Source organism: Neolamprologus brichardi, chromosome 4 (assembly GCF_056152115.1).
Source record: "Neolamprologus brichardi isolate AB-2024 chromosome 4, ASM5615211v1, whole genome shotgun sequence".
NCBI classification, from domain to species: Eukaryota; Metazoa; Chordata; class Actinopteri; order Cichliformes; family Cichlidae; genus Neolamprologus; species Neolamprologus brichardi.
In genome coordinates this window covers 23,785,472-23,791,615 of record NC_142107.1, presented here as the reverse complement: position 1 = coordinate 23,791,615, position 6,144 = coordinate 23,785,472, and the positions used below count along the sequence as shown (strand labels likewise).

Below are 6,144 nucleotides of genomic sequence, written 5' to 3'. Positions count from 1 at the left end.
AGCTTACAGCTTTAAGTGTTTAAGGTATGCGCTAACTAAAAATAAAGACAAGATGATAGTTTATTAAATTTTAATGAAATTTGCAGATTGTTTCAGTGAAGTTTAATAAACTCCTTGCTATCTAAAATATAACAGGACACCGGAGTATATTCTCCAGCATCTCACACTTCTGATAATCAGCTGTCTGCTTGATGTTTATTCAGCTGTGTAAAAACTATAACTTTAATCTCAGCCAAACCGATTTACTCAGGAACAAATAAAATACTACAAAAAGCCAAACAATAACATTTTAAAGTTATCTAAGTGACTTATATATCATGTTTAACCTGAGTAGCGAAAGATGGCGGTGGGTTTGAAAACGATTTGCGAGAGTCCGGTGTTCTCACGGCTCTAGTTAGCCTAGCCCCCGGCTAGCTATCGAGCTAGTGGGTAACAGACGTCTCCGAAAACGTCGGAGCGCTTTTGAAAATATGTGGTGTCTTGATAAACTGAGCAGATATTTGAGGTTTACACAGTTACATTCTCGCCTGAAAATATGTTAAACGTTTATTTTGTGACCCAGAAAGAATAATAAGAGTAATATTAAACTAACTAGCTGCCGCCATTGTTGGAAACTGAGCTGGGCTGCTACTTCTTCTTCTTCTTCGGGTTTAACGGCAGCTGGCGTCCTTGTACATGCAGTGCTGCCATCTTCTGTTTCAGTCCGTTATTACACTCTTAAATGCTACTACTTATTCCTGCGTCTTTTGTGATCTTACAAAGCTTCAAACGACGCGTCGACTATTAAATCAGTCGTCGACAATTCTGATAGTCGACGTAATCGTGACTAGTCGACTAATCGTGGCAGCCCTAGTCTGATCCTGACAGTTAAAGCAAAATGTGTGATGCTTATTTAAATTTGTACATTTTAGTGATTTGTATTCAGAAGTTTAAGCTGCGTGTGAAGATTAATTATCAAGAATCTTGACTTTAAAGCAGATTATGTTCCTGTTTAAGACACAGAGCAAATCAAACTTTCTGAATCTACACTGAAAATGGTGCAATGACACGTAAAGGATCAGGATGCAGTGCTTAATGGTGTGTCGGTGACCAGTGTTGGTCAAGTTACTTGAAAAAAGTAATTAGTTACTGATTACTTCTCCAAAAAAAGTAAACCTGTTTACTGATTACTTATTTCCAAAAGTAATTAGTTACTTTGTTACTTTTCAAAAACATGATACACAACCTGAAAACTAGGGGTGGGGGAAAAAATTGATACTGTGTAGTATGGTGATATTTTGTTTGCTAATAATGTATCGATACAGGGACAGCAGAAATTGATATTTTGTTACAAAAAGGTTTTTGTGCTCTGACTTCAGAGCATGTTGATCCTTTTTCTGAGCAAGAATCCTGACATTCCTTCACTGTCCAAATGTGTTTAACTTGTTTTTGGCAGCAATAAACATGACAGTTTACTTATTTTAATTTAAGACATGTTTTATTTTAATTAAGTTTAAAACTTTTTTATTTAATGTAAAATTATATTTTGTTTTAATTTACTTTCAAATTCTTCAGTTGCTGAAGGGGCTGCATAGTTTTCATAAACTGCATAGTTCAGAATAGCTATAATTGTACCAGATGGTTGATTCAGTTAAGTTGGACTAGACTGTAATACAAACCGTTCAGTTTGTCAACAATAAAACTGAAATGAGAGAAAGACTGAGCGTGAGACTTTGATATTAGATAAAATGAATATTGATAAAGTTTACCTTTATGTACAGAATCTGAATATCGCAAAATATTTTAAAAAATTGCAATAATATCGTATTGTGCGTTAAGTATTGTGATAATATCGTATCGTGGAATGTATGGTGATTCCCACCTCTAATGAAAACGTAATAAAGCAATAAACCTTTCAGCCCAAGACTATTTTTATGCATAATCCATCATATAAAACTGAATTAAATGGAAAGCCTCTTTTTAAATTATTGGTTTTAATCTTTTATCTTTGTGCACATTGTATCAAACAAGAATTAAATTAAATGAAATGCAGCAGTCTGTGACCGCAAGAAATGTGTTTAACATTTAAACCTATTTCCTACATATACCAATATATAAAATAATGTTTTGTGTTTACGCTCTTTCAAATAGATGCAAATAAAACACAGCAGAAAATAAATAAAATCAAAGATTCAGCAGCTCTGAGTCCTGTCGCGCTTAAATTTATTGTCACCTGTTCAGCAGGGAGTTTCCCTGTGAATGTCACATTCCCGTGGCAGCGTGCTCGGTGCTCAGATTTGAAGTTTAATTTTTTGCTGTAGAAAGAACGTGTTTTTGTTTTTGTCACTTTTTAGGGACTAAAACGTCAAGTAATATAAATACGTCCAAGCTTTAAACGCTGCACAGTCGTACTCTCTCCTGCACTCCATGTTATCCATGTTGATCTGCACACGTCTGCCGCTGCCACAGACGTGTGGAGCACTTTAGTCATTGTCATGAGACTCTCACAAACAAAATCACGACGATTTATAACGCAGTAACACAGCGTGCTTACGGGGAAGTAACAATAATCTAATCACTGTTTTTGCAATAGTAATTCCTTACATTACTTATTTCTTGAAGTAAGTCATCAGTTTACACGTTACTGCCCATCTCTGTTGGTGACAATACTGCAAACTGGTTATTACCCATCCACATGACCTGTTATCTTCAGTTTCACTGGACGCTTGGAGACCTGATCATGCCAGCACTGTTTGCATCCATCCATCCATTTTCTTCCACTTATTCAGAAGAAAATAACACATAACTTGTGTTGCTAATTTTATTATTTACCTAGACTAACTGCTGCTAAATAAGCTACATAAAATGACCCCAACTGGTGATGTCGTTTTCCACTCAACACTTTTGTAATCCAGTTGTCTAAATTCCCAATCCTGATCACTCCTGACGACCTGTTTCGTCCACATTTTTCTGTTTTGTGGGCGTAAATCTGCCTGCCTTTGTTGTGCCCTTATTGGTGGAAACACTCAAAAACTAAGTGCTTCCTAAACTAGTGGTGCGAAGATATTAGAAGAAAAATATGAAGTCAAACTAAAACTAATGAATGTTGAAGGGTTTGCTGATGCCGCTGTGCTCGCTAACAGGATTATCCTGGATCCTTTATTGTTGTGCGTGTTTGAAAAAGAGGCATTTGTGAAAAAGTTGCCAACAATTGAGTCACAGTTGTGTGGGAAGATCTGTTTTTAATCGTTCTGAGTGAAACTGGCCGTATGGGAGATAATTTCAGACAAACTTGATCCATTTAGTGTTTTTTGGTGTTAGAGAATGTGGCGTTCTACCATCAAATGATTATTTCCTTCAGTGAGCAATCCCGTATAGTGCATGAGGTGGGCAGTGTGAGATAATGTGGCTGCAAAGTAGTGAGCCATGGGCGCAATGCAGAGAGCACTAATGACACATCACCCCTAACCTCCCCCAGACCTTCAGTCTAATGGACTCTGCACCCACACATCAGGACGGGGAGTCAATGAGACGAAAAGGCGAGGCTGCGAGGAGGAGCAGAGCCGCGACAAACAAACAAACAAACACTTTAGAGGGAAACGAGGCTGCCACAGTACACCCCGAGTAAACACAGCGCTCCCAACATCCCTCGTCTCACCAGCTGCCAGGGTTCAGGGCTGGGCCTTAAATCAGCTGCCAGTCGCATTAAAATGGGTCTTTGGGAATCATTGTGTGTGTGTGTGTGTGTGTGTGTGTCTGTGTGTGTGTGTGTGTGTGTGTGAGAGAGAGACAGAGGTAATTTATTCCTTGTGGACATTCTTGGAATATTGTTTTGATGGTGACAGGCAGCAGTATGTGCCCTTTTTCCCCGTGTGCGCGTCCACGTTCATTTTCATCCGTATCCCCTTCTTGAGAAAATTAAACTCATCACTCTCATTGAGAACCTCTTCAAGTCGTCTCCTCTTAAAGGAGCTGTAAATTTGCACCAGGTGATTTCTTTCTTAAATATTGGGCTAAATTAGATTAGTTTGCAGAGCTTTTGGTGATGCTGAATCTGCTTTTTTGAGGAAACAGGACAAAATATCAGAGGATTTGTGAAGTGAGATAAGACAGAAACATTTTCCCCACACACGGACTTTTACATACAGTATATGTGGAGGTTTAATCGCTTTACTAATGGACTGTCCCCTCACTTATATTTTTAAAAGTTTAACCAGTTAGCCCGGCACTTCCTGTCTCGTTTGCATCCTGGTGAGCACATCCTGTGACAGTGTCACTGTCTTTGACTCCACCTGGCAGCACCTTACAGAATCCGCATCTATGGAAAACACCGGTGCACAATTATTGTATAGTTGTTGTTTAATTTCCAGATTAATATTGGAAGATTTTAAGTGCAGATTATTGTTGTTTTCTGCATTTGTAATGTAATTTTTTACATTAAAAATGTAAATGTCTTTTTTTCTGTAGGGGGATTGGTGGAAACTAATAGTAAAGATAGAGAGAGGAGAAACACGGCAACAGTTTTCCAGCTGAAATTGATTTTGGGGATGATGAAACACAGCGTTTAGGTGTAGGTGATCTTTAAATAGCCTGATACACCCGTTCATGAACCAGCCTGTCATCTGTACACATGGATCTGCTGACCATTCCGCTGGAACTGTAACACTTCCAATATGGAAGTCGGACAGCTGCAGCTGAGTCAGGAATCCTCACTAAGTGCACATCGATCCTCTTCTAACATCTTTATTTTCCCGTGTCCCGCCCAAAAAATCTGTTTTTGAAGCACTGATTGGTTAATAGACACTTTATGAACCTTTAATAAAGAGAATAAATGGTAAATGGCCTGTATTTGTATAGCGCTTTACTAGTCCCTAAGGACCCCAAAGCACTTTACACAACCTGTCATCCACCCATTCATTCACACACTGGTGATGGCAGCTACATTGTAGCCACAGCCACCCTGGGGCGCACTGACAGAGGCGAGGCTGCCGGACACTGGCGCCACCGGGCCCTCTGACCACCACCAGTAGGCAATGGGTGAAGCGTCTTGCCCAAGGACACAAGGACCGAGACTGTCCAAGCCGGGGCTCGAACTGGCAACCTTCCGATTACAAGACGAACTCCCAACTCTTGAGCCACGATCGCCATAATAATGATGATAGTAATCTGAAGACAACAATAAGACATAATTGATATATCCCAGAAGTTGGGAAATTGCATCACAGCAGTCGACACATAAATAAATAACACCGTATAATTTGATACAGTTTACAACCTGCTGAAGGTGCAGAAGCAGCAAAGCAAACTTTGAAAAAACGCTTGTATTTTTAAGGAGCTTGGAGAGAAAGCGACTGGACCTTTTACCTCTCATCTGACAAGTTTCGTCTTCACTCTTATTTTTAATTTCTTTACATCTGTACCTCAAGTTATTTTGCCTTTACTGAAATGTCTTTTAGGCTTAATGGACAGTACTTTAAAATAGCCTTTCACTTTATGAATACACCTGCATTACCCTCCCCAAAAATTCGATTATGGTTGGGGTTCCCTATGGAAGGAGCGAGCTCTAATCTGTTTTATATCACTGAATGGATAAAGATGCTTTATGGACTCGTGGGCCACAAAGAGGAAACCAACAGAAAATTACGTATTGAGATGCAGCGATGAAACAAGCCTTCCACTTTTTAGAGTTCATTAAGTTGTAGAAAAACAAACGTGATTGTCATTTAATATCCTAAATTTGGAGTTTTTGGAGCTTTTTTTAATGAAGGTGGAGGATTAAGGAAGCAGGTCAGGTTTCCTGGTGGTCTTTGAGGGTTTTTACCTTTCAGTAAGACATCTTAACCCTGTAAAGCCGGTCAGAGCGGGCACGCTCGGTTTTGCGTAACTATTTTTAAATCCCGGTAGCTCTGCAACCACGTAAGCTAGCGCAATAATTTTTTTTGCATATGAAACCGGAGGAGTTGTACTTCCATCTTATGCCATCAGCTTGTCCTCGGTCACAGTTTCCTTCCACATATAGCTTTGCAAAAACTGCATAAAAAGGACTTGCAGCAACAAAAACATAATATTCCAGAAACACGCTTTGCCGATCCGATCAGCTGTTCATAACACATCCTATGTCCATCAGCGTAAACTATCGCATGTCCGCCATGTCCTGCCCGAAAC

The 6,144-nt window shown here is 39.3% G+C and overlaps 1 protein-coding gene across 1 annotated transcript in view; it reads right to left on the bottom strand.

Annotated features, from left to right (window-relative positions):
• Positions 1-6,144, bottom strand: part of grin2ca (glutamate receptor, ionotropic, N-methyl D-aspartate 2Ca) — an 89,409-nt gene that overhangs the window by 14,976 nt on the left and 68,289 nt on the right. The gene's annotated exons all lie outside the window — the stretch shown is intronic.